The sequence below is a fragment of the Pyrgilauda ruficollis genome, unplaced genomic scaffold (assembly GCF_017590135.1).
Source record: "Pyrgilauda ruficollis isolate IOZ18807 unplaced genomic scaffold, ASM1759013v1 scaffold48, whole genome shotgun sequence".
NCBI classification, from domain to species: Eukaryota; Metazoa; Chordata; class Aves; order Passeriformes; family Passeridae; genus Pyrgilauda; species Pyrgilauda ruficollis.
The window spans coordinates 1,316,709-1,329,316 of record NW_024526377.1 but is presented as its reverse complement, the minus strand read 5'-3'; the positions used below and the strand labels follow the sequence as shown (position 1 = coordinate 1,329,316).

At 51.8% G+C, this 12,608-nt stretch overlaps 1 protein-coding gene across 2 annotated transcripts in view; it reads right to left on the bottom strand.

Annotated features, from left to right (window-relative positions):
• Positions 1-11,825, bottom strand: part of HIVEP3 (HIVEP zinc finger 3) — a 250,826-nt gene extending 239,001 nt beyond the window's left edge. Inside the window, exons 1-2 of one of the 2 annotated variants that reach the window (XM_041479337.1) lie at positions 11,701-11,825; positions 10,455-10,564 (exon numbers count right to left, since the gene is read on the bottom strand). The gene's annotated coding sequence lies outside the window, so the exon portion shown is untranslated. Of the gene's footprint in view, positions 1-10,454; positions 10,565-10,701; positions 10,948-11,700 lie in introns of those variants that run through there. The other variant, XM_041479336.1, reaches the window with a different exon arrangement.
• Between the last annotated feature and the right edge of the window lie 783 nt (positions 11,826-12,608).

Here is a 12,608-nt window from a genome sequence, read left to right as displayed (position 1 = left end):
TTCCCTGGGAAGGGACAGTCCCATCCCTCCCACCTTGAATTCCCATCCCAAAACCTTGGGAAATCAGGGAAACACTCCTGGCTGTGGGTGCACCTTTTATCAGCAGTGGCAACATCATATTTAATTCCTTTTAGCTCCTCAGAACACTAAAAATTCCAGCTTTCCTGGGGAGGGAATGGTCCCATCCCTCCCTCATTGAACTTCCATCCCTCCCTCCCTGAATTCCCATCCCAAAACACTGCAAAATCAGGGAAACGCTCCAGGCTGAAGGCAACACCTTTCCCCCACACATTTAATTCCCTTTAACACTTGGAATAGTGACATTTCCAGTTTCTCTGGGGAGGGGACAGTCCCATCCCTCCCTCACTGAACTTCCATCCCTCCCTCCCTGAATTCCCATCCCAAAACACTGCAAAATCAGGGAAACGCTCCTGGCTGAGTGCAACACCTTTTATCGACACATTTAATTCCCTTCAACCCTTAAAGCACCACAATTTCCAGTTTCCCTGGGTTGGGGACGGTCCCATCCCTCCCTCCCTCCCACCCTGCAGCAAACGGATGCAAACTGGGACAAAGAACCTTTTTTCCCCTTTTTTTTTTGGGCTCTCAGCGCAGCAGAGCCCCGCTCTGCTCTCATTTACACAAAGATAAAGGCAGCGCATCTGGCCGTGTGGCAGAAGTCTTTAATTACACGCCGGAGCTTATCTTAAATATCTATTTATTGCCACGAGATTGCAGCTTCGCCGATCAACAGCCCGCAGACAAAGGGAGGTTGTGATTGCACATTCAACCTCCAGCTCTTATTCCCACTCTGGAATGCTTCACTTCGCAACTTTCTGGGATATTCGCATCCTCTCCCCCCTCCTCCACCTTTGCTCCCCACTGCCGAGTTCATTTTAGGGTTTTTCAGCCGGGAAAGTTGGTCCATAATGAAGATTTTTATGGGTTTTTATGCCAAAATGCAGTTTTGGGCTGGGGGTGGGCTCCTGCAGAGAGGTCAAGACCCTGAGCAGCTTTTACAGTGGCAAAATCCAAATTGAATGGGGGAAAAAATGGATAAATATGGACAGAAATAGCAACACGAGCAACAGGAACCTGTTATGGGCAGGGAGCTGGGAAATCACCCTTGGAATTCTCAGTTTTGTTCAGAACAGGCTGCTCAGGGAAGGATTCAGGCCTTAAAATGCACCCAAATCCCAAAAATAAAGCTGGGATAACGAAGGGTATGGGGCTAATTGCAGCTTTCTTGTGTTCCTCCTGATCTAGATATTATCCTACAATTTGGAAAATCTTCCCAAGGGATAAAATCCCACCAGGAGCAGCATTGGGAAGTGCTCAGCCCAGGAGCCGATGGGCCCAGGAGGACCCAGGCTCCCAAAATTCCTGCATCCCAAAATTCCTGCATCCTAGAATCCCTGCATCCCAAAACTCCTGCAGCCCAAAACTCCTGTGGCAAAAGGAATATCAGCCCTGCCTCCCATTCCTGGAGTTTTTGTGCAGTTTTATCCCATTTTGCTGCATTCCTGCACCCTGGAGGGGCTGAATTCCAGCTGGATTTGATATTTTGGGAATTCAGGAACTTCCTGGGGGCTGCCCAGGTGATTTTTCCAGGACTCCTTTGAGTTCTGAGGTTAATCCCATTATCCTAAGGCCTGTTATTGATATCCTCCACCCTTGGGATGTTGGAATTGGAGCATGGAATTACAAGAGGAGGGAAAGGAGCTGTTCCTGCAGCCCCCCATGGCACTGGGCCCCAAAGAACTTTTTGCCAAAAAGGCATTTGCAGCTCTGGGCTCACACAAACCCCACAGTAACCCCATACAAGTGGCATTTCCTCCTTTGGTGCCACACAAACCCCACACAAGTGGCATTTCCTGTTCTAGTCCCATATAAATCCCATACAAATGGGTTTTATTATATTCCCTGTTCTGGTGCCATGTAAACCCCACACAAACCCCACACAAACCCCACACAAACCCCACACAAGTCCCACAGAACTGGCATTTGCTGCTCTGGTCCCACTAAGGCTCAAAACTGCATTTTAGCATAAAAACCCCACACAAACCCCACACAAGTGGCATTTCCTGCTCTAGGCCCACACAAAGCCCATACAAATGGCATTTGCAGCCCTCGTGTCACACAAACCCCACACAAATCCCACACAAACTCCACACAAGTGGAATTTCCTGCCACAGACCCACACAAACCCCATACGAATGGCATTTGCAGCTTTGGTTCCAAACAAACCCCACTCAAACCCCACTCAAACCCCATACAAACCCCATACAACTGGTATTTGGGGCCTTTAGTGCCACACAAACCCCACACACATGGAATTTCCTGTTATAGTCCCACATAAATCCCATACAAATGGCATTTGTTACTCTGATCCCACACAAACCCCACACAAACCCCACTCAGAACCCACTCAAACCCCACAGAAATGGCATTTGCAGCTCTGGTCCCACTGTAACCCCACACAAACCCCACACAAACCCCACAGCATTGGCATTTGAACCCCTGGGGTCATTCAAACCCCACTCAAACGGTATTTGGGGCCTTTGGTGCTGCACAAACCCCACACCAATGTAATTTCCTGTTCTAGTCCCACATAAACCCCACACAAATGGCGTTTGCAGCTCTGGTCCCACTCTAACCCCACAAAACTGGCATTTGGAGCTCTATTCCCACTCAAACCCCACACAAACCCCACACAAATGGCATTTGCAGCCCTGGGGTCACTCAAACCCCACATAAACCCCACTCAAACCCACAGAAACCCCACTCAAACCCCAATGAAACCCCACATAAACCCCACTCAAACCCACACAAACCCCACTCAAACCCCAATGAAACCCCACTCAAACCCCACACAAACCCACACAAACCCCACTCAAACCCACACAAACCCACACAAACCCCACTCAAACCCCACTCAAACCCCATACAAACCCCACTCAAACCCACTCAAACCCACTCAAACCCCACTCAAACCCACACAAACCCCACACAAACCCCACTCAAACCCACACAAACCCACTCAAACCCACACAAACCCCACTCAAACCCCACTCAAACCCCATACAAACCCCACTCAAACCCACTCAAACCCACTCAAACCCCACTCAAACCCACACAAACCCCACTCAAACCCACACAAATCCCACTCAAACCCACACAAATCCCACTCAAACCCCACTCAAACCCCACTCAAACCCACTCAAACCCACTCAAACCCACACAAATCCCACTCAAACCCACACAAATCCCACTCAAACCCCACTCAAACCCACACAAACCCACTCAAACCCCACACAAACCCACTCAAACCCCACTCAAACCCACACAAATCCCACTCAAACCCACACAAACCCCACTGAAACCCCACATAAACCCACACAAACCCCACTCAAACCCACATAAACCTACTGAAACCCCACTCAAACCCCATTTCCTGCAGAGGTGCATTGGCATTTGAACCCCTGGGGTCATTCAAACCCCACTCAAACGGTATTTGGGGCCTTTGGTGCTGCACAAACCCCACACCAATGTAATTTCCTGTTCTAGTCCCACATAAACCCCACACAAATGGCGTTTGCAGCTCTGGTCCCACTCTAACCCCACAAAACTGGCATTTGGAGCTCTATTCCCACTCAAACCCCACACAAACCCCACACAAATGGCATTTGCAGCCCTGGGGTCACTCAAACCCCACATAAACCCCACTCAAACCCCATTTCCTGCAGAGGTGCCAGGGAGGATCAGCCCAGGGACATTTTTCCCTCACAGGCAAACCCAAACCCAACCTCAAGGTTCCTTCTCCTCCTGCCCCAAAGACAGAAACCCCGGGGAGCATCTCCCACCCTGCCCCGGGGAATTGTGTCTCTGGATTCCCTTCAGGGATAGGGGAACAAAAATAATTCCCTTTCTGCAATTTAGGAACAAAACTTCCAATAGGATTTTTGCCTCCAGCTCCTCCTGACCCCACAAAGGCAAATTAAATCCCACTAATGATGGATCCAGCTTAATTAGGAGTGAAATAATTTCATTTTTGCCCCCGCTGAGAAGCACCTTTTGCTCTCACCATCAACCTAAACAGGTTCAACACCACAAAAATGCCAATTTATTTGGCTAAAACAGCAATATCTTTATAATTACCTGATTTATTTGTTTAAACTTGCAGTCCTTGCTCTCCTGTCCCCCCCATGCCCTTCCTCTAACCCATAAATATTTCCCTTCCTTCCCCTTCCAGCTACCAGATTTTTGTTATTCCCTGCACAGAATTCCTCTCCAATTAATTAGTCCAAGTTATAATCAATCAAATATCACCATGTCCATGGGGACATTCCTGCTGCACAGGAGAATTCCTTCCTTGCCCCAAATTCCCTGCAGCAAGGAGGTTTTTGGGTTTTTTTTTTTTTTTTTCAGGAAAAATCCGGCCAAACTGCTTTGGAGCAGCCCTTCAAAACAAAACAAGTTGTTTGTCTCGGCAATTTGCACTCTCCCATGAAATTCCCTCTGATGCCAGAAGTGCAGGAAACAAAAAAAAATTCAAAATACGAGCCCAAGCTACCAAAACTCGGGTGAAATTAATATCCCTGCAAATGCAGGGACTCTGAAAAGCAAAGCAGAGGCAGGTAAAGGATGAGAGAGATGAGGATAAATTTATTTTTGTGGATTGAAACACAAAGGGGAATTGGCTGTGGAGGGCTGGAAATGCTGGGATGTTTTGGGACGATGGTTGGGGGTTACAGGGATTGGGATGGGGATGGTGAAGCTGAGTCCTTGCTAAGAACCTGCTCTTCTGCACAAAAAATTCCCTCTAAAATCCAATTTTGGTTATTTCAGACCTCCTGGACCTTTTGTTTGGGTTGGACTCGATGGCCTTGAAGGTCTCTTCCTACCTGGTCATTCTGTAAATTCTGTGGATTTTCCAATCCATCCACCAGGAACAAATCAATGCAGGAGCACCCATGGGATTATAAAATCTGCTTTAGCTCTCAAGGCAGCTAAAAAAGCAGCAGGGAAGTTTTGTTTGGATCCGAGGTGCTTTTCCAAGGCCCCTGAGCTCACCCCTGACATCACCACGAACTTTTCTCATCCCTCCTTTACTCAATGCTCAATTCTGGGCTCGCTGATCCCAGAGCATCCCTGCTTACATCAGGATTTGCTCACTGCTGCTTCCTGCAGCCCCCAAATCCCCAAATCCCATCCCTGAGGCAGCAGCAGCCCCGGAGCCTTCCCCCAGGGAGGCAGGAGATGATCCAGCCATCCATGGGTATCTCCTCCCCTGGATTTTATTGTCCCAGCTCCTTCCCAAGGTCCCACAGAGAAGCCAGGGAGGGACAGATTGTGCAGCACTGACATCTGGCCTGTTTCAGGACTGGGAATTCCACTGGAATCCCATGGGATCCCTGTGGGATTCTCCTCTCCCAGCTGCAGGGAGTGGGGTCAGGGCCTCGTGGGACACAGCAGCACGGCCAGGCTGGGAGCAGCTCCTGGGGACCATCCCAGCAGCAATTCCTGGGGCTCCCTGGGGATTCCAGCAGCATCCCAGAGCCCCCCAAGAGCCCAAACTGTCCCAGCCTGGTTAAATGATCCCATTATTCCATTCCAGGTGTGACATTCCCCTTGAAACAGCCTCAGTCCCCCTAGGCACCCACAGTCTTGGGGCTTCTCCAGCCCCATTTGGCTCCACAGCAAAATGTTCTTCCCCTACAGCATTTTCCAGAGCCTGCCCAGCAAAGAATGATCTAAAATCAAAAAAACAACCCCAAAACCCCAGTGAGTGCTGCTTTCTGCAGTTGGGGCTTAGAGTCAGAACTTATTATTTGTATTTTCAATCTGCCAGGGACTCCCACTGAGAGCTCGGCCAAGAGGCTCCCCCTCCTCCCTCCTCCCCGTTTCCCACACAGGAGGAAAAGTAAAGATGCAGAAAGGTTAAAAAGGAACAAAAAAGGCCACGCTGGTTCCCCCCCCCCCCCCCCCCCAAAACAACCCCAAAACCCCAGTGAGTGCTGCTTTCTGCAGTTGGGGCTTAGAGTCAGAACTTATTATTTGTATTTTCAATCTGCCAGGGACTCCCACTGAGAGCTCGGCCAAGAGGCTCCCCCTCCTCCCTCCTCCCCGTCACACAGGAGGAAAAGTAAAGATGGAAAAAGGTTAAAAAGGAACAAAAAAGGCCCCGCCGGTTCCCCCCCCCCCCACTACAGCAGCAAGAGCAAATCCCTGACTTAGGGAGCTGCAATGTTTCCATTCTTGGCATGAAAAAGTTTCAGAGCTTTTTAAAGAACTAAAGGGAGAGATGTGGCCTGTGGATCCTGAGAGCCCTGCTGCAGGAAGGGCAGGAATGTGGTGAAAATGTGTAAATATGGGTCAGGAATATGGGTAAATATGGATTGAGAGTATGGGTAAATATGGGTCAGGAATAGGGGTAAAAATGGCTCAGGAATATGGGTAAGAATGGGTAAATATGGGTCCAAATATGGGTAAAATGGGAAAATATGGGTCAGGAATATGAGTAAAAATGGGCAAATATGGATCAAGGGTATGGGTAAAAATGGGTTCAAAATATGGGTCAAGAATATGGGTGGATATGCGTAAATATGGGTCAGGAATATGGAGAAATATGGGTAGATATGGGTCAGGAATAGGGGGAAATATGGGTAAAAATGGGTCAAGACTATGGGCAAATATGGGTCCAAAACACAGCCAAATATGGGTAGCAAGCACCAGATGTCTAAGTTATTTTGGAAAATCCTCTTCAGGTATCACCACACACCTTTAAACAGGGAAATAAATCAGGGAGCTGGGTTCACCATTCCCATACTATCCCATGTTATTCCCAAGCTATCCCACGTTTTTCCCATCCTATCCCACATTATTCCTCTGCTATCCCAGATTGTTCCTATAATATCCCAGATTATTCCTATAATAACGTGCTATCCCATTTTATTCCCATGCTGTCCCATGTTATCCCACATTATTCCCATGCCATCCCACATTATTCCTGTGCTATCCCATACTATTCCTGTGCTACCCCACGTTATTCCCGTGTCATCCTATATTATCCCCATGCTATCCCACATTATTTCCATTTTATCCCACATTATCCCCATGTTATCCCATATTATTCCTGTGCTATGCCATGTTATTCCCATGCTAGCCCACGTTATCAATCTGCATGAACTGAGCCAGCAGCAGACATTGAGCAGACATTGAGAAAAAAAGAGCTTTTTAACCCCAAACTAATGCAGAGCAGTTTGTGCTCCCACCAGCACCGGGCAGACAGATTCCCCCACTGCTGGCCCTATTAGAAATATGGGGTTTAGGTCAACAGGGAGTTCCTGTTCTCCTGTTCATCCCCCCCTCATCAACTCCACATCCTGAGCACAGAGAAAATTCTGGGATTTTTATCCAGGTGGAAATGCAGGATTAGAGTGCACCTGAGGAGGAGGAGGAGCAGGAGGAGGCTGTTCAGCACTCTGACCCCGGCTCCTCCAGGGCTCCATAAAACCCTTTGGCCCATCAGCCGCTCTCCAAATTCCCAGGAAATCTCCCCATTCCCATGGAACTGCCACGGCCATTCCCAGGAACAGCCAAGATGCTGGAGAGACCTTTGGAGGCCCCGGCTTGGTGTGCTGTGGGTGTTTACAGGAGTTTTACGACTGTTTCAAGGAAAATAATGACCAGAATCCTTTCCAGTGCCAGATGAGCTGGGCTGCAGTGCCTGGGACAAAACCAGTTTTATTTCTCTTTCTCAGTGGGGGTGGAATTATAAAAGTCATGGGGATGCAGGGCCACAAATTCCCACTGGTCCTCCGGTGTCACAGAGACCTCAGAGAAGCTCCTGGCAGGGCTCAGGTGCCACCACCTCTGCTGAGAAGCATCCTGGGACTGAAACAGCTTCATTTCCCGTTCTCAGGAGGGATGAAATTATAAAAAACATAAAGATGCAGGGCCACCAAGTCTCATTGGTCCTCAGGTGTCACAGAGGCCTCAGAGCAGCTCCTGGCAGGGCTCAGGTGCCACCACCTGTGCTGAGAGCTCTGGGACAAACCCCACTGCGTCCTGCCCCAATGGCTGGACCAGGGTTTGGGTTGTGCATGGAGATGTTCATGGCCCTAGAGGCAGCACAGGAACCAAAACTTGACACAGGAGACACTTTAATAGGGGAAACACCAATGTCCATAGGGGAAACACCAACTTCCATAGGGGAAACACCAATATCCATAGGAGAAATACCAACATCCATAGGGGAAACACCAACGTCCATAGGGGAAATGCCACCTTCAATAAGGAAAACACCTTCATAGGGAAAACACCACCTTCCATAGGGGAAACACCAATGTCCATAGGAGAAATACCAAAGTCCATAGGAGAAACACCACCTCCCATAGGGGAAACACCAACTTCCAGAGGGGAAATGCAAAATGCCATAGGGGAAATACAAACTTCCATAGGGGAAATGCCACCTCCCATAAGGAAAACATCTCCATAGGGATAAGACCACCTCCCGTAGGAAGAACACCTTCCATCCTCTCCCCCTCAGCCACCACTCACTCGGGCTTTCTTTGCATCCCAAAGGTTTCCCTGAGCACAGCGAGTGCTGGGCGAGGGGAGGAGCAGCACCCGGCACTGCCAGGACAGATCCCAGCGCTCCAGCTGAGCCAGAGGGGGAGGGAATAAAGCCAGACACCCCCCCCCCCCCCCCCCCCCCCGTGTTCTGGTACAGCTCAGATGATTTGCAATCTCCAAAAGAAAATATTTTAAAAAGTAGCATTGGGCAAACTCCGTTACTGGCACGGCGAGAAGAGAATCCTGCAGGAGCAGCAGCTGTCTCGGCACAGGGAACACGAGGTTTTGGGAAAAATCCATGTTCTCACATCCCAAAGCCCGAGGCTGGGGCTTTCCAGCAGCCACTAGCACCTGGATTTGTCTTTTAGAGCAGCAGGGCAGGGGACACGAGGTGCTGCCAGCCCTCACCCAGCCCAAACCTGGAGCAGAGGAAGATTCCCATCCTGCTGCCTCCAGAACACATTTTAATCCTATTTTCCTGCACACACACCCCATATCAAATTCTTAATTAAAAATCATCAGCTTTTGGAATGGGGGAGGGATGGACAGACCAGGCTGCACATTGAGTTTTGGGTACTTTTCCTCTGTCAGGTCAGACATTCCCAAGTTCTGTCTGGAGGAAGCTTCAAGGGGCTATTTATATAAAATAAATATTTTGTTTCACGTGCTGCCCACCCTCAACTCACACAACTCATCAGGGGAAACTTTCCTTGCAGATCCTTTCCTGAATGCTCAGGCAAAACCCCTGCAAATATCCTGCGTGCACAGCCAGAACAGAAATATGTAACACTTAAACACGCCGAAATATAAACACAAACTTTCAGACAAAGGGCTAATCCCTGCCCTCGGAGGCTCCCACAGCCAGAGGAGCTGGATCATCCCAAGGAGGGCTGGATTTGGCCCTTGGAGAGGCCACTGCAGTCACTGCTGCAAGCCCGGGCTTGGGAGCACGGCACAAAACCCGGCCAGAGCCGCGGGCAGGTACCGCAAGGGGCTGCGGATGCCTCCACCTGCCTCCGACACCGGGAAAAACTCGGGCTTCCCAAAGGACAAACCCCGCAGGCTGATCCCCGAGTGCCACAGCCAAATAAAACCATGCAGGAGGAGGAAAAAAACCCAACCGCAGCGCTTTGTGCAGGGATCCAGCCACCAGCATGGACCTCGCTGCTGAAACGAGCTTTGGAATCTTATTTTATTTGTTTAATGTGGGTATTTCTCTCCGCGCTGGAGCATCGGGGAGCAGCCGCAGGCAGCGGCCAGGGAAGGGATGGAAGCGGCGCAGGCCCCGGGCTCCGGCTCCGGCGGGGCCCCGGGAGGACGCGGCTGTCCCCGGAGCAACACGTCCCCGAGCCCGTGTCCCTCCGCACGCCCCTGGCCGGCTGGCACGTCCCTGTCACACCCCGCGATCGCCTCCCACCGCCCCCAGCGCTGCCTCCCACCAGCCAGCGCCAATTCATCGCCTCCTCCTCCTCCTCCTCCTCCTCCTCCTCCCCGCACGGTGGGAGAAAATGAAGTTGCTGTCAAGCGACGATAAATTCATGCGACAGCCAGGGCTAATTAAGCGGCAAAGTAGCTGCGAGCGTGGCGGGGCCGCGGCTCCGGGCTGGGCTCGGTGACAGCGCCGGGCTCGCCGCGGGCTCGGGGCGCTCGCCCAGCGCGGAAGTGGCCGCGGCCACCCCCGGTGGGGACGCGGGGACGCGGGCTGGGGACGCCAAGCTGGCACCTTTGGGGAGAAAAAATGGAATCTGGCCGGCCGGCTGGGCACCCGCAGCCAGCCAGGGAGGGAGGGAAGGAAGGAAGGAAGGGCGAGAAAAAATCCCAAAGATCCACGCAGAGAACAACAGCAAAAAAATAGCGACAAAAGCCCCCGTGCCTACCTTTGCCGGGGGCCAGCGGGCAGATCCCGGAGCGCTTGGGGTCGGTGGCTGTTCCCTTCTTTATGAAATGTTCGGCTCAGCCGGTGCTATTTGCATTCTTTCATTAGCACCTGTTTCAAGTAAGGAAGGAGAAAGCTCATTGCGAGATCAGCTTCCTCTCCGAATAAATTATTAAAAAATTAAAAAAAAAAATAGACAGATGCACGCTGCCAAATAATTATAACGCTAATAAAAATCAAAAAAATACCACATGGATATTAAAGCCCAAAGTAGGCAGTTTAATAATGGGAGGTCTTGCAGGTTGTGAGCATGCTCCAGCCGGAACAAATCCTTCCTCTGTTATTCCTCTGAATAAAAATAAACCACGATCAAGAAACCCAAACGGAAGCTTCCTCCTAGAATCCCTGCTGCTGAAAAATATGTAATAAATTCAGCCCGAAGACGCAGACTCTAATCAGCAGCTGTTTTCTGGATCCAAAGCCAGCCAAAGCCTCTCTTGTCTTTTCCCACTATGAGTCGAGGCCTTTTTGAAAAGGGTTTTAACCTTTTAAAGACACAGCGCACCAATTATCACTTCTGGAGGACTGTCACTCACGGCGCAGGGAAATTAATAAAGCGACAGCGGTGGCACAGTCGGAGCACGGGGAGGTGTGGTTTGCCCTCCCAGGGTTGCCTCGGGAATATTATTGTATGATTATTATTTTTAATCGGACCCCCTCCCCTTCGGGGAAATAATAATAATAATAAAGTGTGAACTCGCCAGCCGGCTCTGGGATAAATGCAAAGTCATTATAAAAAGGAGCAGCTGCTGGATGCCATTCCCGGAGTTCTGCCGTGGCTCCTTAGTGGGGTTAAATTTGTTGCGAGTGAATTTTTCGGGATTAACAGCTTCCAGCCCGGCTGGAGCTGGGAGAGGGTTAACGCCAGGCACAGAGCAGCTCTGTCAAGTGCTTCCCATCAAACTGAGGACCAGGCTGCGAAGTTTGAACCGAGCAGCTCTGGCACGGCAACACCGCGTCCTTCCAGGGCTGGCATTCCGGGTTTTCACCAAACCCGACCGAACCCCCCCCAGAAAAGTTCAGCCCTCCGCTAAGCAGCGCCGGTGGCCCCGTGTGTGGCACAGCTCGCCGGGGACAGCGCCGAGCCATCAGCTCTGGAGGGGGACAGGACAGATCCCCCCAAAGCTGCGCGTCCCCAGGCCCCAGGGCAGCGTCCCCCGGCCGTGGTGCCACCGTGCCCGGCCCACCTGGGTGGCGGTGGCATCCTCCTGGTCAGTGCTCGGGGCCATCCCCGGGGTGCTGCGGCTCCTCCGGCCGCGCTCGCCTCCGGCCAGGCTGTGCGCAGCCCCCGGCATGCGAGCCGGCGGCTCTCCCGCCCTCTCCCTCTCCCCCTCCTCCTCCTCCTCCTCCTGTGTCTCATCATATTTCATGTGTGGCTGCTCCAGCCCCGCCAATTGGCTGGGCACGGGCGGGCGGAAATGTCAGCAGCAGCCCAGCATCGCTGCCCGCCCGCGGCCGCCCCGAGCCCCCCGGGACCACCGGGTCCCCGCGGCTGCGAGCACCGCCGGGGCCGCGGGCCGCGGGGCCGGCCCTGCCGGGGCGGGGAGAAGGGATTTGGGCGCTCGCCGAGGGTTCTCTGCCACTCCGGGTCGGCTCCGGAGGGATGGAGCTGGCAGCAGCTTGACCTTGAGCCGCGCGGGTGCGGAGGCTGCCGGCGAGGAGCGTTTTTCTGCGGCCGGGGGGGATCCGGAACATCTGCTGCGCTCCGGGAGCCGCCTGCCCGGGCACTGCGCGGTGCCGGGGCTGCTCGGAGGGGTTAGCCCTGAGAAACGGAGCATTCCTGGCGCTTCCACCCATTTTCAAGGCATTTGTTCGCAGCTTGCTCCTTACTTCCAGAGCTTTCCAACAAGATCAGTATCAGAATTTTCTTTATTTTTTCGATAGCTGGGATTTGGAAATAGGGGCTTGCCTGAAGCTCCCCTGAAGTGTCCAAGGCCAGGTTTGGCAGGGATTGGAGCATCCTGGGACAGTGGAAGGTGTCTCTGCCCAAGGAATGGAACAGGATGGGGCTTTAAGGTCCCTCCCAACCCAAACCAGTTTGGGATTCTGTGATTCCACCTCCAGCTCAAGTGGGAAGACAGCCCAAGACTTCTCC